The sequence below is a fragment of the Canis lupus genome, chromosome 5, assembly GCF_011100685.1.
Source record: "Canis lupus familiaris isolate Mischka breed German Shepherd chromosome 5, alternate assembly UU_Cfam_GSD_1.0, whole genome shotgun sequence".
Lineage (NCBI taxonomy): Eukaryota > Metazoa > Chordata > Mammalia > Carnivora > Canidae > Canis > Canis lupus.
Genome location: NC_049226.1, coordinates 55,075,835 through 55,098,994, shown reverse-complemented (window position 1 = coordinate 55,098,994; position 23,160 = coordinate 55,075,835). Strand labels below are relative to the sequence as shown.

The 23,160-nt window shown below is 47.0% G+C and overlaps 1 long non-coding RNA gene across 2 annotated transcripts; it reads right to left on the bottom strand.

Annotated features, from left to right (window-relative positions):
- On the bottom strand, positions 1–23,160 carry LOC102151468. 2 transcript variants are annotated; one of them, XR_005359758.1, is made up of 5 exons: positions 22,809–23,160; positions 22,319–22,559; positions 20,059–20,174; positions 19,019–19,176; positions 1–1,060 (listed from the first exon to the last, which is right to left on the bottom strand). It is a non-coding gene; the product is annotated as an uncharacterized LOC102151468 (long non-coding RNA). The 2 variants fall into 2 exon arrangements; XR_005359759.1 differs by lacking the exon at positions 19,019–19,176 and having other exon boundaries at positions 22,809–23,159.

The following is a 23,160-nucleotide window of genomic DNA, read 5'->3' as shown; positions in this document are numbered from 1 at the left end:
CCTCCCCTCCCCCATCCTGGCTAAATAAATAAGATCTTTAAGAAAAAAAAGGAGCTCTGAATTTCAGTGAGTCACTTTTCCTCTTTATAAGTCAGTTTTATCCTCTGTAAAATGGGGCACTGGTGGTACTTACCTCATATGGTTGCTGTAGGAATTAAATAAGATTGAACAACAACAAAAATATGAAAAGTAATTAAAGACCAAAAAAAAAATGCCAACCATGATGGGTTTACAGACGCTTGGAATCATCTTCTTTACAATATTTTGGTACTTTTCAAATTTTCTAAAATTACACACTATAATTAAGAAATAAGTAAATGTGTTTAGGTAAGTGAACAAATTGTTTCTATTGTTCTTTAAATAACAAGTTACATGGCTTGAATATAAATGATTGAATTTTATATGAAAATATAAAAATTTGAAAATCCACTCTAATGGTGAAAAAATTTTTAGAGAATCTGTATACATAATAAAAAATGAATCTGTTGCCCAGCCCTGTACCACAAGCCCCCAGGGCTGTCTGTGGGTGACTGCCACTATTACCACTTTGTTAAGCTCTTTTTTCCTAATGTGATTTTTTAGATAGAAAAAGATTCTCACACCTGGTGACTTAATTTGGAAATGACAGAAACCTAATTCAAAGTGGCTTACTCAAAACAGACATTTTTTTTGGCTCATGTAGCTGAAAAACCCAGGAGTAGTGCTGGCTTCAGACCTGGCTGGGTCCAGGGACTCCAATACCACCCTTGCATACATATGCATTTCTAACTTTTGGCTTTGCTCTCTTTGGTTCTGGCTTCATTCACAGACAGGAGCTTCCCGCAGAAAGCCTCGAAGATGGGCACTGATGGTTCCAGGCTTATGTTCTACCGCTAGGTAATCCCCATGAAAAAGCAGCATTTCTCTCCTGGTAACTCTGCCAAGAATCCCAGGTCTTCCTCTCATTGGCTGATGTGGATCATGTGACTGCCTCAGGCCCAATCACTGAGCTCAAGGCCGTGGAATGCTCTGATTAGCCAGGTAGCCTGAAGTTTCAGCCTCATCCAGATAGAGTGAGTTCCTGAAAGGAAAAGCAAGCTTTTTAGTCACCAAAGGAGGGGAACAAATGCTGAACAGACAAAATAATGTAGGTGGCCACCACCCCGCCCTGATGCTTCTAGAAGAATAAGCATTTACTGAGTGAGGTACACTCTCCTTTTCAGAAATCCATATAAAGATAGGGGTGCCTGCATTCCTGCCAATGGCTTTGCATATGGACGGTGTGAACAACCCTGGAAGGCTTGAGTGTGGCTTAGCCCTCTGCCCAGGTGCTAACACTGATAATAGCTTCACACTGGTGAGCTGGTGAGTTAGTTTCTTAGGTTACATTTTTTGGGGCGCCTGGGTGCCTCAGTCAGTTAAGTGTCTACCTTTGGCTCAGGTCATGATCCCAGGTTCCTGGGATCGAGTCCCACATGCGGCTCCCAGTTCCTTTGGAAGTCTGCTTTTCCCTCTCCCTGCCATTCCCCCTGCTTGTGCTCTGTCAAATTAAAAAAAAAATCTTTTTTTTTTTAAAGTTACTTTTTTGGTCTCACTGAATTAAGTAAGCATTTTAAAAAGCACCTAAAATTTGCTGTGTGTCATAAAAGGGGAGGAGGACAAGCCTGGGTGGGAAGAAGGATTGTGAGGGAAGACAGAGGGAGAGTCAGGAAACATTAACTCGTGGCTAGGGCAAGAAAGGACCCATTTTCTGAGGGCCAACTCCATGCCAGAAACTTCCACAAACTTACAAATGCATTTTTCATACCCCCCAGGAGGGATGAGACATTAGCATCCTCATTTTATAGATGAGGGAACTGAGGCACAAGGACATAAAAATACTTGTCTAAGCCACTCGGGGAAACAGTAACCAAAAAAGGGACTGGAGTGCAGGTCTATCTGCTCTGCTCCATTTTGCTGGCTCGGAAACTCACAGCAACCCTATCAGGTTTCAAATGGAACCCAAAATTCTATCCCTAGTTCCAGGTCTTTCGAAATATTTCTCCCTGCAGCCAATAGAACTACCAGGAGGCTGCACCATCTAAGCAATGCTAACAGCCCTGTTTGTTATATTGGTCTGATATACCAGTAGTCTCTTCTCTCCCTTATTCAACTACATTCCCCCCCCCCTTTTTTTTAAGATTTTATTCATTTGAGAGAGAAAGAGATAGGGAGAGAAAGCATGAACAAGAGGGCAGGAGGAGAGGGAGAAGCAGGCTCCCCATTAAACAGGGAGTGCAACTTGGGACTCAATCCCAAGACCCCGGGATCATGACCCAAGCCCAAGGCAGATGCTTAACCGACTGAGCCACCCAGATGCCCCTATATCCCTTCTCTTGTGCCTCAGTTTTCGGGAAGAACTCCTATTGTTGCCATGGTCCAGGTGGAGGACAACTCACCCACTCACCCTCTTTATTAATCTCTTCATTTATCTATTTATTCATTCAACAAACATTCACTAGGTTTATATTGCCTGTGATGAAATCTCAGTGAGACAAAAATTCTCCAGCTCTCAGGGAAATCTGTGATCTAGTGGTGGTAGGGGAGGCCAATCACAGCATGTTAGTATGTTGTTCTTGGTGCCATGAGATCTATAGGGCACTATAGGGTTGAGTGGCACCCAACTCAACCCAGACAGGCTGAGATGCACTGGGAGCCAGGGAAACAGGGAAAGCTTCCTGGAAGACGTAATACTGAGAGGATGCCTTTCTTTCTTTCTTTCTTTCTTTCTTTCTTTCTTTCTTTCTTTCTTTCTTTCTTTCTTTCTTCTAGAATTTATTTATTTATTCATGAGAGACACAGAAAGAGAGGCAGAGACATAGGCAGAGGGAGTAGCAGGCTCCATGCAGGGAGCCCGATGTGGAACTCGATCCCAGGACCCTGGGATCACACCCTGAGCTGAAGGCAGACACCTTAACCACTGGGCCACCCAGGCGTCCCAGATGCCTTTATTTCTTAAAATAAATAAATAAATAAATAAATAAATAAATAAATAAATAAATATTCATCTATTCATTTGAGAGAGAGAGACAGAGAGAGAGAGAGAGAGAGAAAGCATGAGCAGGGGGAAGGACAGAGGGAGAGAATCCCAAGTAGATCCCCTCTCATCCCCCTGCCCTGTTCAGTGTGGGGCTTGCAGCAAGGCTCCATCCCACCACCCTGAGATCAGGACCTGAGCCAAAATCAAGAGCTGGACACCCAACCGACTGAGTCACCAGGCACCCCCTAAGGATGCCTTTAAAAAGTTCCAGGGCAGGGATCCCTGGGTGGTGCAGCGGTTTGGCGCCTGCCTTTGGCCCAGGGCGCGATCCTGGAGACCTGGGATCGAATCCCACGTCAGGCTCCCTGCATGGGGCCTGCTTCTCCCTCTACCTGTGTCTCTGCCTCTCTGTCTCTCTCTGTGTGACTATCATGAATAAATAAATAAAATCTTTAAAAAAATAAAAATAAAAAGTTCCAGGGCAGCCCCGGTGGCTCAGCGGTTTAGCGCCGCCGGCAGCCTGGGGTGTGATCCTGGAGACCCAGGATCGAGTCCCACATCAGGCTTCCTGCATGGAGCCTGCTTCTCCCTCTGCCTGTGTCTCTGCCTCTCTCTTCACTCTCTCTGAATGAATAAATTAATCTTAAAAAAAAAAAAAAAAAAAAAACGAGTTCCATAGTTCATTAGGAACAGAGAGGGCACTGCTGGTTGATAGGATGCAATGTGTATTAAGGACATTTATCATATTCATGGCTGTCTATCTTTTAATGAATATTTTTTTATGTGGGTGATTCTCCCTAATGAGTCCCACCTTCCCAAGATAGAAGAACACCAAATCTGAGCTACTCTTGCAAGTAGAAGGCAGACATGTGACATAGGCTCTGCCCATGCACTTGCCCAGAACTTCGATTCCAGATGGAGCAACATGATATTACATCTTGCTGGTGCAGGCAATACACTCGCTTCTGGTTTGGGGGGCAGCACAGTTTGCAGAGTTGGGTCCCTGACGTAGATGTGGCATTGGTGCTTGTGGCACAGTACCACCACTTGCCACTACACTGAGGTGCTAGCATTTGGTGTTTGGCTATGATAATGGCAGTGACAGCATGTTCTCAAATGACCAGTTCTGCAGTTTTTCCCAGAAATGATGTTTATTATTGAGTCTGTTTCTCTAATTCTCCTGATGATTCTCTGAGCTACCTCACAACCTGCAAAACACACCATTTCTTCAGCCCTGAATGAAACACAAAGGGAGATGCTGTGGTGGGTGATGAGGTGTAGCTGGGCCAGATCACGGAGGACTAGAGCCAGCTTAGGGGTTAGGATGTAGGCAATGGGGAGCTATAGAAGGACATTGCAGAGGAGTGGCAATGCCTTGGTGATATTTTGTGGACGCCAAGGGGAACATATATACAGACTTAGAAATCATGAGGTTGTAGGATAGGATCCTTATTTTCAGATCCATGGAGGGGTAGTTTTTTTTTTTTTTTAAGGTTTTATTTGTTTATTCATGAGAGACACAGAGAAAGGCAGAAATATAGGCAGAGGGAGAAGCAGGCTCCCTGCAGAGAACCTGATGTAGGACTCGATCCCAGGACCCCAGGATCACACCCTGAGCCAAAGGCAGATGCTCAACCACTAAGCCACCCAGGTGCCCCCATGGAGGGGTAGTTTATAAAGTTTGAAAGAGGGATTATAGAGAAATGCTTAAGAACATGGACTTTGTTCATGCTCTGTGCCTCGGATTCTCCATCTATAAAATGGGAAATAAATATATATCTCACTTTTTGAGGATTAAATTAGTTAGGGATGCCTGCCTAGCTCAGCCAGTAGAGTACGTATGCAACTCTTGATCTCAGGGTTGTGAGTTTGAGCCCCCACATTGGATGTAGAGATTACTTAAAAATGAAATCTTTGGGATCCCTGGGTGGCGAAGCGATTTGGCGCCTGCCTTTGGCCCAGGGCGCGATCCTGGACACCCGGGATCGAATCCCACGTCAGGCTCCCGGTGCATGGAGCCTGCTTCTCCCTCTGCCTGTGTCTCTGCCTCTCTCTCTCTCTCTCTCTCTCTCTGTGACTATCATAAATAATAAATAAAAATTTTTTAAAAATGAAATCTTTTTAAAATTTAATTTTTAAAAAATAAAATAAAATTTAGATTAATTTACTTGAGAGAGAGAGAGATGCCTCTCTGTGTCTCTCATGAATAAATAAATAAGATCTTTTTAAAAAATAAAAAAATAAGAGAGAAAGAGCACAAACACATATGAGTGGGGGTGGGGGTGGGGGGGACACAGGGAGAGGGAGAGAGAATCTGAAGCAGATACCATACCGGATATGGAGCCTGACATGGGGCTCGATCCCATTACCATGAGATCATGACCTGAGCTGAAATCAAGAGTCAGACACTTAACCAATTGAACTACCCAGGCACCCCCAAAATAAAATCTTCTTTAAAAAAAGTATTAAATTGTTAATGTTATTAAGTGCTTAAAACAGTGTCTGGCATTTGGTAAACGCTCTGCAAATGTTAGCTATCGTTATTGCAATCAATACTGAAAATGCTGGGACTTAGATGGGACTTAGAGTGACAGGTCTCTGGTCCTTGTTTTGCCTCAGCTATGGTGTGTGACCTTGAACAAGATGCTTCCTCGTACTAGGCCTCAGTCTCTGGCATAGGAAATGTGAAGACCAGATCTCTGATTCTGCTTCCGTGAGAGTAGCCAGTTCTTACCTCTGACCTCCCAGATCTGCTCCTACCTCAGTTCCCCAGGGGTACTTGGAGCTAACTCTGACTGGGGTCTTTCATCATCTGACCTCTTGGTTGATGCAGTTGACCACTCTCTCCTTGGAATGTGGTCTCCTGTGGCTTCCTTGATATCCCAGGGTCCTGGGTTTCCTTCATCCTTTCTCGCTGCTCTTTTCTACATCTTCCTGGCTTTTCATCTTCTGTCTCTTAACGGGGGCTTCCCGGAGGCTTATCCTGGGGCTCTCCACTCTTCCATCTGCACTCTGTCCCCCAGGCCATGTCTTCTGTTCTCAAAGCTTCTATCACCTCGCAATTTCTAGGCCTACATTGCCACCTGTCTTCTGGACAGCTCTCCTGGATATATGTAATACATCAAAGAGAATTTATCATTCACTGTCCACCCAGACTTATAGTCCCCTTCCTAGATGATGACACAACTATCACCCACTTTGATGCCCAGACCAGAAGCCCTTGTTCTCATTTGTCACTGAATCTTGCTTATTCTATCCTCTCAGAGTGTCTTCTTTACTTATCACAGCCTCTGCCCTAGTCCAGGCCCCTTCACCAGGACCTTTGCACCAGCCTTCTCAGTGAGCTCACTGCCTCCAGTCATGCTTTCTCTGATCCATGCTATGTACTGGTCTATGGGTATAATCAAGTAGAGCTTATTCCAGGAATTCAAGTTTAGTTTAATATTCTAAAAGAGATCAAAATAGATCAATATAATTTATTATATTCACAAAACAGATAAATATGATCATTTCAATAAATAGAGAAAAAAGACATTTAATAACATTCAATACCAGTTATAATAAAACTGAGCAAACTAGCAATAGAAGGGAACTTCTTTAGTCTGAGATAGGATAGCCACAAAATCCTAGAGCTGAGAGTATATTTAATGGGAAGTATCAAACATTTTCTTCCTGATGTCAGGAACAAGGCAAAAATGTTCTATCACACATTTTTGTTCAACCATTATACTAGTGGTCCTAGCAAGGATGATAAGGCAAGAAAAGCAACAGAATAGGGCACCTGGTTGGCTCAGTTGGTGGAGCATAAGACTCTTGATCTTAGGGTTGTGAGTTTGAACCCTACATTGGGTATAGAGGTTACTTAAAAATAAAATCTTTAGGGGCACATGGGTGGTTCAGTCAGTTGAGCATCTGACTCATGATTTCAGCTCAGGTCATGATCTCAGGGTCCTGAGATCTAGCCCTGCATCAGGCTTTATGCTCAGCAGGGAATCTTCTTCAGATTCTCTCCCTCTGTCCCTTGCCCCACTGGCTCTCTCTCTCTAAAATAAATAAATAAATCTTTAAAAAATAAAATATTTTTTAAAACCAAAAATATATCTTTTTTTAAAGGTTTTATTTACTTATTCATGAGAGACAGAGAGAGAGGCAGAGACACAGGCAGAGGGAGAAGCAGGCTCCATGCAGGGAGCCCGACGTGGGACTCGATCCCAGGACTCCAGGATCACACCCTAGGCTGAAGGCAGGCACTAAACTGCTGAGCCACCCAGCGATCCCCAAAAATATTTCTAAATAAAGTATTAGAATGAATTAAAAAAATTTCTAGATCTAAAGACAATATACAAAAATAATTTATATATAAATAAATATATATTAACAATTATATATCTAATAATTTATATATATATATATATTAGCAATAAACAATTAGAAAATGAAATTTGAGGGACACCTAGGTGGCTCTGTTAGTTGAGTGTCCAACTCTTGATATTAGCTCAGGTCCTCATCTCAGGGTCATGAATTCAAGCCTCACACTGGGCTCCATGCCAGTTTTTAAAAAAATGAAATTTGAAAATGATGCTATTTACAATGGCATAAAAAGCATCAGAAATAAATGTAATATGTGTAAGATCCTTACTCTGCAAACTTTAAATATTGCTGCAGAAGTAAAAAAGGACCTAAATAAATGGAAAGAGAAAGGATGTACCATGTTCATGGATTGGAAGACTCAATGTTGTAAAGATACAAATACTTCTCAAATTGGCCTAATAGATTCAATACAATTTCAATAAAAATTCCAATAGATTTTTTAAGTTAATGCCCTGATTTTAAAATTTATTTATTTGGGGATCCCTGGGTGGCGCAGCGGTTTGGCGCCTGCCTTTGGCCCAGGGCGCGATCCTGGAGACCCGGGATCGAATCCCACGTCGGGCTCCCAGTGCATGGAGCCTGCTTCTCTCTCTGCCTCTCTCTCTTTCTCTCTCTGTGACTATCATAAATAAATAAAAAAATTTTTTTAAAAAATTTTATTTATTTATTTTTAATTATTTATTTATTTATGATAGTCACACAGAGAGAGGGGGAGAGTCAGAGACACAGGCAGAGGGAGAAGCAGGCTCCATGGACCGGGAGCCCGACATGGGATTTGATCCCGGGTCTCCAGGATCGTGCCCTGGGCCAAAGGCAGGCGCCAAACCGCTGCGCCACCCAGGGATCCCTGATTTTAAAATTTATAAGAAAATTCATGGGGCGCCTGGGTGGCTCAGGTGGTTAAGCATCTGCCTTTGGCTCAGGTCATGATCCCAGGATCCTGGGATCAAGCCCCGCATCAGCTCCCTGCTCAGAGGGGAGTCTGCTTCTCCCTCTCCCTCTGCCCATCCCCCCACCACCTTGTTCATGCTTGCTCTGTCACTCTCTCAAATAAATAAATAAAACCTTTAAAAAAAAAAAGAAAATTCAAAGAAATTAGACTGATTGTTGTCTAGTTTCTAGACAAAACTAGTGCATTGTTGGAGAAGAACAAAGCTTGAGGAGTTATAGTGCTATGTATAAAAGCGTACTATAAAATTTTAACAATTAGGACAATATAGTATTGGCATAGAGTAGACAAGTAGACCAATGATGCAGAATAGAGAACCTAGTAATAGACTCACACATATATTTTTACCTAATATATGAAAAAAGGCCACTATAATTCATTGAAAGGAAAAGAGTATTTTCCTGGAAAGCTGGAAATTTGAGGAGGAGAAATCTTGATTCCTACCTCATGCCATACACAACTCTTTTTTTTTTTTAAGATGCTCCATGCCCAATATGAAGCAATACTAAAGCTTCTAGAAGAATACATAGGAGAATCTCTTATGATCTTGAGGTACATAAGGATTTTTTTATCATATCACATACTCACAAACAAAAAAAATCAACCATAAAGGAAAAAGTTGACAAGATAAAAGATAAGGGAAATGAATGTCATTAAAATTAAGAACTTAAAAAAAATTTAAGAACTTTTGTTTATGAAAAGATACCACCAAGGGACACCTAGGTGGCTCAGTGGTTGGGCAGCTGCCTTTGGCTCAGGTCTTTTTTTTTTTTTAATATTTTATTTATTTATTCATGAGAGACACAGGAAGAGAGAGAGGGACACAGGCAGAGGGAGAAGCAGGCTCTATTCAGGGAGCCCAACGCGAGACTGGATCCCAGGACCCCAGGATCACACCTTGGGCTGAAGGCAGCGCTAAACCGCTGAGCACCCTGGGCTGTCCTGGCTCAGGTCTTGATCCTGGGTTCTGGTATGAACTCCCATATTTGGCTTTTGCAAAGAGCCTGCTTCTCCCTCTGCCTATGTCTCTGCCTCTCTCTTTCTGTGTCTCTCATGAATAAATAAATAAATCTTAAAAAAAAAAAAAGATACCAAAAAAATTAAAAAAAAAAAAAAAAGATACCACCAAGAGGTGCACCTGGCTGGCTCAGTCAGTAGAGAGTGAGACGATTTCAGGGTCATGAGTTCAAGCCCCATGTTAAGGAGAGGGATTACTAAGAAAATAAATAAATAGGGCAGCCTGGGTAGCCCCGCCGTTTAGCACCACCTTCAACTCAGGGCGTGATCCTGGAGTCCTGGGATCGAGTTCCATGTTGGGCTCCTTGCATGAAGCCTACTTCTCCCTCTGCCTGTGTCTCTGCCTCTCTCTCTCTCTCTCTCTCTCTCTCTGTGTCTCTTATGAATAAATAAGTAAAATCATAAAAAAAGAAGGAAGAAAGAAAGAAGAAAGAAAGAAAGGAAAGAAAGAGAAAGAAAGAAAGAAAGAAAGAAAGAAAGAAAGAAAGAAAGAAGAAAAACTTAAAAAAAAAAAACACTATGAAAGTGAAAAGGTATGCCACAGACTGGGAGAAGATACTTGCAATACATATATCCAACAAGGGACTTACACCTAGAATATTTAAAGAACTCATATATCAAGAAAACAAACCAGACAACCCAATAAAAAAAAAAAAAAAAGAAAGCAAGAGGGGCACCTGGCTGGCTCTGTCAGTTAAGCACCTGACTCTTTGATTTCAGCTCAGGTCTCAGTCTCAGGATTGTGAGCTCAAGCCCTGTGTTGGGCTCTATGCTGGGTGTGGAGCCTATTTAAAAAAAAATAAAATAAAATAATAGGGATCCCCGGGTGGCGCAGCGGTTTAGCGCCTGCCTTTGGCCCAGGGCGCGATCCTGGAGACTCGGGATCGAATCCCATGTCAGGCTCCCGGTGCATGGAGCCTGCTTCTCCCTCTGCCTGTGTCTCTGCCTTTCTCTCTCTCTCTCTGTGTGACTATCATAAATAAACAAAAATTAAAAAAAAAATAGAGTAAAATAAACAAGAGACTTAAACAGATACTTCAAAAATTGCCAGTAAGCACATGAAAAGGTGCTCCACATCATTAGTTAATGGTGAAATGCAAATTTATTTTTTTTAAAGATTTTTAAAGGGCAGCCCTGGTGGCACAGCGGTTTAGCGCCGCCTGAAGCCCAGGGTGTGATCCTGGAGTCCCGGGATCGAGTCCCACATCAGGCTTCCTGCATGGAGCCTGCTTCTCCCTCTGCCTGTGTCTCTGCCTCTCTCTCGCTCTCTCTGAATAAATAAATAAATAAATCTTTAAGAAAAAAATATTTTTAAAAATTTATTTTCTTGGGGCATCTGGGTGGCTCACTCGGTTAAGCGTCTACTTTTGGTCCAGGTTATAATCTCAGGGTCCTGGGGTTGAGCCCCATGTCTGGCTCCCTGCTCAGGGAGGTGGGGGGTCTGTTTCTCCCTCTTCCTCTGTCCCTTCCTCTGCTTGTGCTTGCTCACTTTCTCACTCAGATAAATAAATAAAATATTTTTGTGATGTATTTTCTTTAGTCATCTCTACACTCAGTGTGGAGCTGGAACTCATGACCCCGAGACTCTGACAGAGCCAGCCAGGTGCCCCAGTGAAATGCAAATTTAAACTACAATGAGGTACTATTACACATTTAGGAGAGTGGCTACAATGAAAAAGACCAACATTTTCAAGTGTTTGCAAGGATGTGGAGCAACCAGAATTCTCATATGTTGTTAGTAGGAAAATAAATTGATACTTGGGGATTCCTGGGTGGCTCAGCAGTTTAGCACCTGCCTTTGGCCCAGGGCGTGATCCTGGAGTCCCGGGATCGAGTGCCGCGTCGGGCTCCCTGTGTGGAGCCTGCTTCTCCCTCTGCCTGTGTCTCTGCCTCTCTCTCTCTCTCTATGTCTATCATGAATAAATAAATAAAATCTTAAAAAAATAAATTGATACCTATTTCTGAAAATTGGCAGTATTTGCTGCAGTTAAACATATATGTTTCAGGAATTCCAATATTGTGTACATACCCAACAGAAATGAGTGTGCATATGCTCTCCAAAAACAAGATACAAGAATATTCATAGCAGCATTATTTAATAACCCAAAGTTGGAAACAACCCAAATGTCCATTAACAGTAGAATGAATAAAAAATATATGTTTTCATACACACGCACACACGCACAGAGTAGATTATATAGCCATGGGTAAGAACAGACAATTGCCACATGCTGTAACACAGTTGAAACTTTTGGGCAAAATGTAGGGCAAAAGAAGCCACACAAACATACATACTATATGATTCTATTTATACAGAGTTCAAAAACAGGCAAAATGAATATATGGTGGTAAAAATCAAAATAGTGGTTACTCTTTGGGGATATGGCTGGGTGGGGGCATGAAGGAGCCTCTGGTCACCAGAAATGTTCTCAGTCTTGATCTGAGTGGTGGTTATAACTTATCAAGTAGTTCATTTAAGATTTGGGTGATCTACTATTTGTAAACCACACCTCAAGTTTTAAAAACATTCAAAACTTTAAACTATCAATGTCCATCAGTGTCTCCTGCTGCTTACAGGAGAAAATCCAGATTCCTTTTCAGAGAGCTGATCCCCATGGTCATCAGCTCATTGTGTGGCTGCCACCATCCCCCTCCTAGACCATAAGCTCCACAAGGTCAGGACAGGACTGCACAGGACTGGGACTACACTTCTTGCGGCTGTAACCCCAACTCCTAACACAGTCCCTGGCAAACAGAGGAAGCTCAATCAATACATATTTTAAGTAAATTAATGGATGAGTAGTGGCTTTATCTCGTTCCAATAGTAACACTTCTAAGCTCCCTCTCCAGCCTCCCCCAGAGGTTTCTGGCATCTTCCCAGCTCTCTCTAGCAGAGTGGCTCAATCTTGCCCAACAGGTGGTATTCTTGTACCATCTCTACTCTTTCTGGAATGTCCTTTCCCCTTTCTTGTCCTGCAAACTGCTGCTTCAGACTCTTCTAAACCCACCCACGACCCCACTCCTTCATGCTCTTAAAACTTGAATCTTTAAAAAAAAAAAAAAAAAAAGATTGGGATGCCTGGGTGGCTCAGTGGTTGAGTGTCTGCCCTTGGCTCAGGGTATGTATGATCCCATGATCCCGGGATCGAGTCCCACGTCAGGCTCCCTACAGGGAGCCTGCTTCTCCCTCTGCCTGTGTCTCTGCCTCTCTCTGTGTCTCTCATGAATAAATAAATAAAACCTTAAAAAAAATATTTCATTTATTTATTCATGAGAGACACAGAGAGGCAGAGACACAGGCAGAGGGAGAAGCAGGCCCCCTTTTGGGATCCCAATGCAGGACTGGATCCCAGGACCCTGGCATCATGACCAAACCGAAGGCAGACGCTCAACCACTGAGTCACCCAGGTACCCACTATGTCTTTATTTCTATGGCTCTACAACTCCCTGACTGGGAGACCTTAGGCAAATCACCTAACTCTCTGCGTTGGCAATTCAGTTTGCACACTACGCTTTTCCCTTGCTGTGCCCAGAAGGCTGACCTCTGTGGAATCTATCACCTGAAACACCTTGCCTTCTGATTCCCTATGGATTCAATCAGTGGGAAGTCCTCGAAGAACAGGAAGAAAGGGTATTCGTGCCTCTCCTCCTATCCTCATTTTCTACATCCATGGCTCCCAACAGGTGCCCCCACTTTCACAACCCCAGCTTCACTTGGTGCTAGTGACAACCTTCTCACTTCTTTCCCTACAGACCTATAGATGATAACAGCTCCCCACTGTTGCTAAACTTGGGCACCCCATCATCCCTTGTAGGGATGAAGGAAGGTGGGGGCATGCCTTGAAGGGTGAAGGAAACTTCACCCTTTCCATCCTTCTGTTGTAAATAGTCCCTTTGTTCAACTCCGCAAGAAACACTTCAGTTGCCATCTGTTTCCTACTGGGACTCTGTGTCACATACTCCTTAACCCTCAATTCGTTCGTTTGTAAACAGTGAGGCAACTGTGATGATTGAATGAGATGGTGTGTATGAGGTGCTTTGTACAATGCTGGCCTTTGCATAAGTACTCAAAGAACATAAACTACCTTTATAATTATGATTTTGCCCCAACACTAGGCTGTGAGTGCTCTGTTTCATTTGATGAAGCTCAAAAAATATTGTTGAATGAATGAATGGGTGAGCAGTGACAAAGAGTAAAATAAGAGTCACTGTGTTACTTATAGAATCTTTGTGTTTAGCTGAAGAACTTTCTCAAAGTAGTGAGCTCCCCATCTTTGGAGGTGTTCAAGCTCTGGAAGTAGAGAAAATCAGCTGATGGTGATGTTGAAACAAAGTGCAGAAAGCAGGTGGCATATGGAGCAGGGGGTGTCAGTTAGACTTTTTCAAGACCTTTCTAGCTCCAAGTGTCTGGAGTTCTCTGACTCTAGGAGTCAGAGGAAAAGAAAATAGAAAATCCTTTGGCTCAGGTTTTGAAGAAAGAACAAGGATAGATCTACACAAGGACTCACAATATTTTGGTTCAGCCTTTAAAAACCAGCCGCAGGGGGATCCCTGGGTGGCTCAGCGGTTTAGCACCTGCCTTTGGTCCAGGGCGCGATCCTGGAGTCCCGGGATCAAGTCCCGTGTCGGGCTCCCGGCATGGAGCCTGCTTCTCCCTCCTCCTGTGTCTCTGCCCCCCTCTCTCTCTCTGTCATAAATAAATAAATAAATAAATAAATAAATAAATAAATAAATAAATAAATAAATAAATCTTTAAAAATATAATAAAAACCAGCCTCAGGCAGCCGGGTGGCTCAGCTTCTCCCTCCTCCTGTGTCTCTGCCTCTCTCTCTGTGTTTCTCGTGAATGAATAAATAAATAAATCTTTAAAAAACAAAAAAAAACAAAAAAAAAACAAAAACAGCCTCATTTGCAGAGGAGCAAATGAAGCCCAGAAAGAGGAAAAGATTAGTCCAAAGTCACATAGAAAGCTAGAGCCCAACTCCTAGCCTGTTTATGCCTCCACATGTATTACAGGGGCACCTGGGTGGCTCAGTGGTTGAGCGTCTGCCTTTGGCTCAGGTCATGATTCTGGGGTCCTGAGATAAGAGTCCTGCATCGGGCTCCTTGCTCATGAGGGAGCCTACTTCTTCCTCTGCCTGCCAATCCTCCTGCTTGTGCTCTGTTTCTCTGTCAAGTAAATAAATAAAATCTTAAAAAAGAAAAGAAAATGTATTTAAAAAAGTAAAAGAAGAAAATGGGGCACCTGGGTGACTCAGTCAGTTGTGTTTGACTCTTGATTTTGGCTCAGGTCATGATGTCAGGGTTCTTTTTTTTTTTTTCCCCAAAGATTTTATTTATTCATAGACAGAGAGAGAGAGAGAGAGCAAGAGAGGCAGAGACACAGGCAAAGGGAGAAGCAGGCTCCATGCAGGGAGCCCGACGTGGGACTCGATCCCAGGTCTCCAGGATCACACCCCAGGCTGCAGGCGGCGCCAAACTGCTGTGCCACCGGGGCTACCCCGATGTCAGGGTTCTAAAATTGAGCCCTGTGGTGTTGAGCTCTGGGCCAGTGGGGAGTCTACTTGAGATTTTCTCTCTCTCCATCTGCCCCTCCTTCCTCTACTCTCTCTCTCAAATAAATAAATAAAGCTTTTGGGGATCCCTGGGTGGCGCAGCGGTTTAGTACCTGCCTTTGGCCCAGGGCATGATCTTGGAGACCTGGGATCGAGTCCCACATCGGGCTCCCAGTGCATGGAGCCTGCTTCTCCCTCTGCCTCTCTCTCTCTCTCTCTCTCTCTCTGTGTGACTATCACAAATAAATAAAAAAATTAAAAATAAATAAATAAATAAATAAATAAATAAATAAATAAATAAAGCTTTTTAAAAAATAAACAATAGGGATGCCTGGGTACCTCAGTGGTTGAGCACCTGCCTTCAGCCCAGGCGTGGTCCTGGAGTCCCAGGATTAAGTCCCACATCAGGCTCCCTGCATGGAGCCTGCTTCTCTCCCTCTGCCTGTGTCTCTGCCTCTGTGTGTGTGTGTCTCTCATGAATAAATAAATAAAATCTTTAAAATAAGTTAATAAATATGGGCAGCCTGGGTGGCTCAGCAGTTTAGCACCGCCTTCAGCCCAGGGCCTGATCCTAGAGACCCAGGATTGAGTCCCAGGTCGGGCTCCCTGCAGGAAGCCTGCTTCTCCCTCTGCCTGTGTCTCTGCCTCTCTCTCCCTGTGTGTCTCTCATGAATAAATAAATAAAATCTTTTTTAAAAAAAATGTAAGTAATTAATTTTATTTATTTGCAGAATCAAATGCACATCATGGCAATGAGTCGGTGAGCTGGCAAGGAACCAGGCTTGAGGTAGGGAGGGAACATCCTCTGAGATCACCACTAGACAAGATATGGGACGGGGTGGAGACAGGAGCATGTCCTCACCTTTGGGGAACTCCTGGGGCAGAAGGAACAGATGTGGTTAGTGTGGCCCAGAGCAGAGCAGGGGCCCCTGGGAACAGCTACAAGGAGGGAGCTCTCAGAACTTTCTAGCAGAGGGATCCGTGGGAGGCATGAACTCCTCAGTCCCTTTGGGGTGCAGCAGGAACTCTGGTCACTAGTTGCCAGTTTTGGAAAGGGCCTTCATGCCCAGGTTGGGGAGAGGAATTGGGGGTGTCTGAGGTTTCTTCCCCAAGCCAAAAGATTTCAGAATTTTCAGGTTGGAAAAAGTAAAATTCACCTGGGTGAATATTCCCACAGGATACTGGAAGCATCTCTATGATATCCCCCTTGACAGCCAAGATTTATCTGGAACCCTTTCACTGGGAACCCTCCCACGGCCTCCCACTGCTCCGGGTCCCCTCCCCTTCTCCTCCAGAAGCCAGGGTAGGGTTAAGAGGTAATTATCAGATCACGGTCCTCTTCAGACTCTCTGGTGTGGCCCTTTACACAGAGAATAAAGTCTCTGGGTTCCAGGCCCTTCTGGGCTGGCCTTTGCCTGCTGTCTAACCACTGTCCTCGGACTCCTTCACCCCGCACACTCCATGACGCTGGCCTTCTTTCTGTGCCTTACACAGGCACATTAGCTCATTTCCACCTCAGGGATTTTCATTTGCTGTTCCTCTATCTGGAATGTTCTTCCTTCAAATCAAAGCACACCTCCTAAATGCTGAGGGGTGCCACCTAGATTTCCCACTGGGGATGAGGTACTCATTCCCCACCTGCCCTCAGTTGAGACCCCCCGTTGGAACGCCTCCCCCTGAAGATGGCTGGCTCCCCCAAAGTCTTGGCCCTTCCTGTGAGCAGCTACCTAGTGGCTGGTCAGGGTGAGGGTACAAAGACTGGGCCCATTGTCTGGAACAGGACAGCTTGGAGAGGCTCTTCTGGCTCCTAGATCCGTGGAGGGGGGCAGCTGAGGCCTTTGTTGTGACTTGAGTGTCCGGGACTCCCTCCTTTCCCCTGCCCTGCTTGCCTCACCCAGAGGTGTGGAGCCAACCCCACCCCTGCCCCCACCCCTGGAGCTTCCTGCCCCCACTCTCCCGCTTCTGGGAGTCCCACTGAGGCAGTCTGGTGGGCACCTCTTCCTCATTTGAGTCTCAGCTCAGACGTTATCCTCCTTGGCCGCCTCCCTGCTCACCGTGTGCGACCTCACCCCACCTCTCTGTGTCTGCACCCTCTTCTGTATCTAGCACCTTTGGAAACCACCTCTTGTTTTGTTGGTTCCTTCCGTTCATGGGCTCTCTCTCTCCTGGATGCGAACCTCAGTTTCACAGGAGCAGCTGTCCTGTCCTCCTCGGCTGGGAACTGATGCCACACCTGGTGCAAAGTTGATGCTCACCAAGTATCTGTGGGCTCCAGTGAGCAGGTGAAGGGGTGAAGCTCCGCAGGAGGGACGCCTGCCTCTCGGGCTCCTCCCCAGCCCCGCCCCGCCCCCAGAGCCCCAGAGCTGGGCGGTGGGGGCCCCTCCCCCGTGACCCCGGCTGAGCTGGGGCCTCCTGGGAGGAGGGAGCCTGCAGCCGCCTTGGCTGCCTGCCCTGTATTGATCAAAGCTGGGAGGCCTGCTGGCTGAGGTCTGTCCCGGCCGTGGGGGCGGGGGAGGGGGAGGGGGATCTGGCTGAGATTCATGCGGGGCTTGCCTGGGGCTGAGTGGCGCTGGCTAAAGATCCATCTGCTTTGGGGGGCTGACAGCACCCCTTCCCCACACTTCTGAGGGGAGGCCAGCTTAGCTAGCCCCAGGAGAATGGGGGGTAGAGGCTAGGCTGCAGTTGCTCTTGGACTTCCAACGCTCTTGGCCTCTTGCAAAGCCCTATGTTTGATGCACATCACCCTTTATGGAGATCCTACTGGGATCCCTCTGTTGGGGCCTCTATACAGGCCTTCTATACAGGCCTTCTAGCACCCTCTGCACAGGACTTTGCAGGACCCAGGGCTGAGGTTCCCAGTGAGCCTGGGTTCTGTGGGGAGTCACATTTGTCACAGCTCACTGTGATCCAGGATGAAGGAAAGAAAATAGCGTGGGAGGGATGCTAAGGATACTCTCTCCCTTCAGAGTCCTGACTCAAGAATGAATAATCAGGGTAATTCCTACTTGCCCAATAAAGGCCCTTGGTCCAGAAAGGAGAAACAACTGGCCCAGGGTCACATGGCTATTGGCAGTTAAGCTGGGGCTGGAGCCCAGTCTCCCATCTGGCAGATGGACTCGGGAAGGAAGATGCTCTGGCATCCCCAGCACTCTGCATGCATGTACTGAGCACCTCCTCTGGGCCAGGCTGGGTGATGGGTTCTAGAGATGATATGAGGGTGGGGTGAACCCACCCTGACCTCAGGAGCTCACAGCCCAGGAAAGAACATGCATGGACTCTTGTGTATACATACATAACAGTAATCCACACTGGTCCAGTGATGGGAAACCACAAGGCAGAGGAAGTGACTGCATCAGAGATATGCTGGGAAGACCTTCTCCGGGAGGAAGTACTCCCTGAACTGTGTCTGAGATGGGTGATATTGAAAAAGCAGGGACATGGGGAAAAGGCAGAGTAGTCCAAGCACGGGCTCAGCATGAGGAAGACACTCAGGCTGCCGTCTTCTGTTGCCTGAGCAAAGGCCACAGCCCTTTTCCAGGCTCCAGACTCTGGCCTCCCTGCCCTTCTGCCCACAAACCACCCCACTGCCAGAGCAAGTGCTCTGAAACACAACTGGGATCATGTTACTCTCCTGCTCAAAGCCCATCAGTGGTTTCCTGCTGCCCTCTGGATAATGTCCTGTCATCACAGAATCCTAGAGGTCATTTCAGACATTCTATGTCCAGCCACTCCCAATTTACAGAGAAGAAAACTGAGGCCCAGAGATCATATAGTGAATCAGGGGCCACTCTGGAACTACAACAGTGGCCTTCCTAGCCCTGGACAGGGCTCTATTTCTGGACACTGCATCCTCTGCCTTCCCCTGAATGCCCAGCGGGTATTTAAGGAGCATCCCCATCTCTAGCTAAAGTTTCAGAATAGCAAAGCTGGGAGGGACCCTCATTTTACAGAAGGCAAACCAAGGCCAGGAAGGCAGGCCAGCTTTGCAGTTACTAAAATACTTGCACAAAGGTTCTTATTTAACTCTTACGACCTTGGGAAGTAGACGGAGTAAAAGTTATCATGCCCATTTGATAGGTGAGGAAACTGAGGCCCAAAGAACAGAGTGATGTGATGAGTCAGGGTCACCTGGTGGCTTCGTGTATTCATTCTTCATATATGTGCTCTGCATGTGCACTGTGGGGTGTAAGCCGGGATGAGACCATCCTGTGTGGGGTTGCTCACGGTCTCCTTGGCAATTCTGCGAAGCTGGAGCTGCAGTGCACACCAGCACAGGAACCCTAGGGCTGGGCAGAGCAGGGTGAGACTCTCAGGGGGTGATCTTTCAGGGGAGTTCAGTGTGGGAGCTGGGGAGGGAGGGAGTTCCAGGCAGGGCCTTGGCCAGTCTCAAGCTTCCTGCCTGGCCTTCTTACCGGAGCTCCTTCCTGGAGGATTTAAGACTATGTTGAGCAGTTGTTTTAAATTTCCGGGCAGGGGGCTGCAAAGCAGGGGGGGCTGTGCAGGCCGTCTGGGGTGTGGGCTGCTATTTACCAGGGCCCTTTGTGGGATGCAGCTCTCCAGGCTGGAGGCTCCCACAATTGCTTCCAGCTGGGCTGTCAGCCAGCCGGAGGAGTTGGGGGTAGGTTGGGAAAGGGGGGTTGTGGGCCAGAGAGGAGGTCAGGGACATGAGGGGTCCCTTCCAGCCTCCAGGATCCCCTCTACCTCCTTGGGTGGCTGCAGTTGCTGAGGTATCAGGCCTGGCTGAGCATCCTTGAACACAAATGTATCTATAAACTGGGAATCCATCCGGCCTGGACATTTCAGAGCTTTATGGCCTTTATACACTTAATCTTTCATTTCCTCTCCCCTGCTTCATCTCTCCGCTCACTTCCCCTCTTTCCCAAGAGGGATTGCTCTGCTCCCCCTCCCCCATGGCCTGTGGAGGCTCCCTGGCCCCTTTGTCAGAAGCTACCTGTGTGTGCAGCTGTCCGGGCTCCCTGGATCTCTGTCTGGGCCCACCATTCATTCCCTTTCCACCGACAGTAGCAGATAAACAGGCCTGGCACAAACCCCTGTGTGTGGCACCCATAGGACAAACTCCTTAGCCACATAGCCAACACCTTCCAGCCTCCTCTCTGCTCCCCTGGGGTACAGCCCACCACCAGCCCCAGCATAAGGAACCACAGTACCTGTGTGGTGCTCTCTGCCTCGCCCAGAATATCCACTGTCCATCTTTCCCCTTGGTCTCAGGCATCACTCCTGGGGCGGGTTGGAGCCTGTCCTCTCTGGGTGCCTGCAGCCTTCTCTGTAAAAGGAGAACACTATTTAGTCTCATTTGTCTTACAAGCTTATGGATAGATGAAGGGGAGTCAAGAGCTTTGGAGGTTGTCCAGGACCCTATGAGTTCCAGTGTAGGGAGGCTAGATCCATCTGGGGAGATCCTACTTTGATGGAAACATATTACTTTTACATCAAGAGTCATTTTGTGCTCCTTTTGATAGAATCCTAGAACCAGATTCTGGGAGCATGGCTTGTCTGTGGTACCCCAGTGCCGGGCTCAGGAAATCTATCATGTGAGAGATCCTCTGGATCTTTCCCTCCATCTTATACCAGAGACCAAGGTCCAGAGTGTGAAAAGAACTCACCAGAGGTCACACAAGAAAAGGGCAGAGTTGGGACCAGTTCCTTTAAAATTTACTATGAAATTAGTTAGTGAAAAGAACCCCTATAGCTGGAAGCCAGGAGTGCAGTCCTCTCTGAGCTTCTCTGGCACTCTCCCCACCCCTCCCCCACCAGGTTTCCTTCCTGCCAATTCTGATGGTGGGGGTTGGGACTCTCCTGTGAGGCTCCTCCCGCCCTCCTGTTCGTGTTCTCTCTCTCTCTCTCTCTCTCTCTCTCTCTCTCTTTCTCTCCTTCAGTGAGAAGCTCTTAGAGAGCTGGGCCAAGCCTTCGGGGAAGGTGGCAGGTCCCAGCTGCAAGGCCTGGTGGGTCCCACACTCAGAGAATGAATCTGCACTGGACAAAGAATGTCAAATGTCCCTTTTGTTCTGGGGATGGTGTGGGAATAGAGCCCTGGGGCCAGTGTGGGGAAGAATGGAGCAGGATGGGTATGTCCGGGCTAGGATGGTAGGATGGGGTGAAGGTGCACTCTCTGGGGGTCCAAGAGGGTGAAAGGTCAGACATGAGTCTCTAGGGCTTTGGTGCTGGGGGGAGCCACCTGCCTAATCCCATAGCAAGGTGGTGGGAACCTTATAGGCCTGGGTCCCATGGCTCTCAGTCACTAGGCTTTCTCAGTGCTTTTCTCCCCACAGCACGTGCACCAGCGGTGGAGCCCATTAAGGTGCCTGGTCTTCAGTGAAACCCCAAGGGGATGGCCTGATCACACCCATTTCACAGGGTTGGGGAGTGACTTGTCACTAACTACTCAATGAGGGAAAAGCAGAACCAGAATTTGAAATTAAGTGCAGCGATGCCTGGGTGGCTCAGTGGTTGAGCACGCCTGCCTTTGGCTCAGGGCAAGATCCCGCGGTCCCGGGATCAAGTCCTGCATCAGGCTTCCTGCAGGGAGCCCGCTTCTCCCTCTGCCTATGTCTCTGTGTCTCTCATGAATAAATAAATAAAATCTTTTTTTAAAAAAGTGAAATCAAGTCTAGCTCTAAGCCAGGGCACTTACCACTTTTCCCTTGAGGCCAAAGGTCACACCTGGCCAGCTTTTAACTGGACAAAGGGATCTTCAGAAAGGTGAAGTAACTTTGCCTCTGGCCACCAGGCCTGTTTGGGACAGGGACTGGCCAGGCCAGCCCTCCTGCCTGCTCTAACTGGCTTCAGCCCTGAATCACCTTCTCTGGGACAGAGGGCCTCAGGACACGGGAGATGCTCTTCTTCCTCCAGGGTCAGTTTATGCTCCCAAATTTCATCTTGGAACCCTAGAGTGAAGAGGAGGAGCGCGGAAGGTGGCTCCTTACCAGTTGTGTGGTGTCTGTCAACACATCTATGCTCTTGGAGGCTGAGTTAGCGCCCCTAAAAATAGGTTCTGCCTTATAGGGTGACCGGGGGAGACCTCTAGGAGACAAGGGAGGCAAAGGTGAGCAGCACTAACCAGGTCTCCGTGCAGGCCATTTCCCCTCTTTCCTCCTCCCTGCCTCCCTCCTTCTTGGCTCATCGGCCTTGAGGTCAGATCAAGCCTGATTAATGGGCCTGGGAAGCGAGTTGGGCAGGAGCTGGGAGAGACAGGCAGGGAGGGCAGGAGAAGGTAGGAGGCAGGAGAGGGGACAGGGAAGCATCTAAGGAGGCAGAAGTGGAGGGAGAGAGCCTGGTCTTCAGATTTCTGTTCAGAGGCAGGAATTCATTTCTAGGGGCTCAGAACACTTGAGTTACCCACTGCAGTCTCGCACTCTAGAACCCTGGACAACCCTTCGGTACCAGAAGGGACCGAACCCTGCTCCTTACCCCAAATTGTTCAGATGAGACCAGAATGGGGCCTTGAGAGCAGCCTGTCCTGGCACTGGATGAACCCGCACGGTGGTGTCTCCTTGGACCCAGGTCTCCCAGGTCTGCTCCACCGACGCCCACGTGATCCTCACCTTGCGCTTAAGGCTGAACACTGAGCCCCCTGCACCAAGTGGGGGACTCGGCTTCAGGGTGTCTCTCTGTTGGGTTGGATGGATTCCTCACAGAAGACGCTCAGGCCCTTTAAAAAGAAATAAATAAATAAATCGAAGACCAGATTTAAAGTCTTGCCTGAATGCTCCCAGCCCAGCTTCTCCCTCCCTCCTCCCCTTGGAGCTCTTACAGCCCCCACTGCCTGAGCCCCTCCAGGGCCCTTCAGCCTCCCAGCTGAGTGGGAAGAGCAGGCAGGAATCTTGTGTTCCTGAGGGTTAGGTGCTGGGGCCATGCTTGCACCTTTTCCTCTCTGCCCTCAACCTCCTAACAATCTTACCAGCCTGCTAAGGTGGTTACAGCAGGCTGTGTTACATCCCCACTTGTCCAGAACCTGGCAGAAGAGGAAGGTTGGGCTGAGAGAGGGTGGGGGTGTCTGAGGCTGCGTAGAGGCAGAGCTCAGGAATGTCCTCATCTCTTCCAAGTTGAGCTCAGAGTTCTTGCCTGGGCTGCCCTACCCAGGATCTCCAGGATCTGAGTGCAGGGTCAGCCATAATGGGCAGACAGCAGAGTGGGAAGAGGACTCAGAGACCATTTCATATGGCCCGTCTCATAAGGATGGAGACAGTGACCCAGAGGAGGCAACGGGCTTGCTCCGGCTTCCACAGCAGATCTTTGCACATGCCATGCAA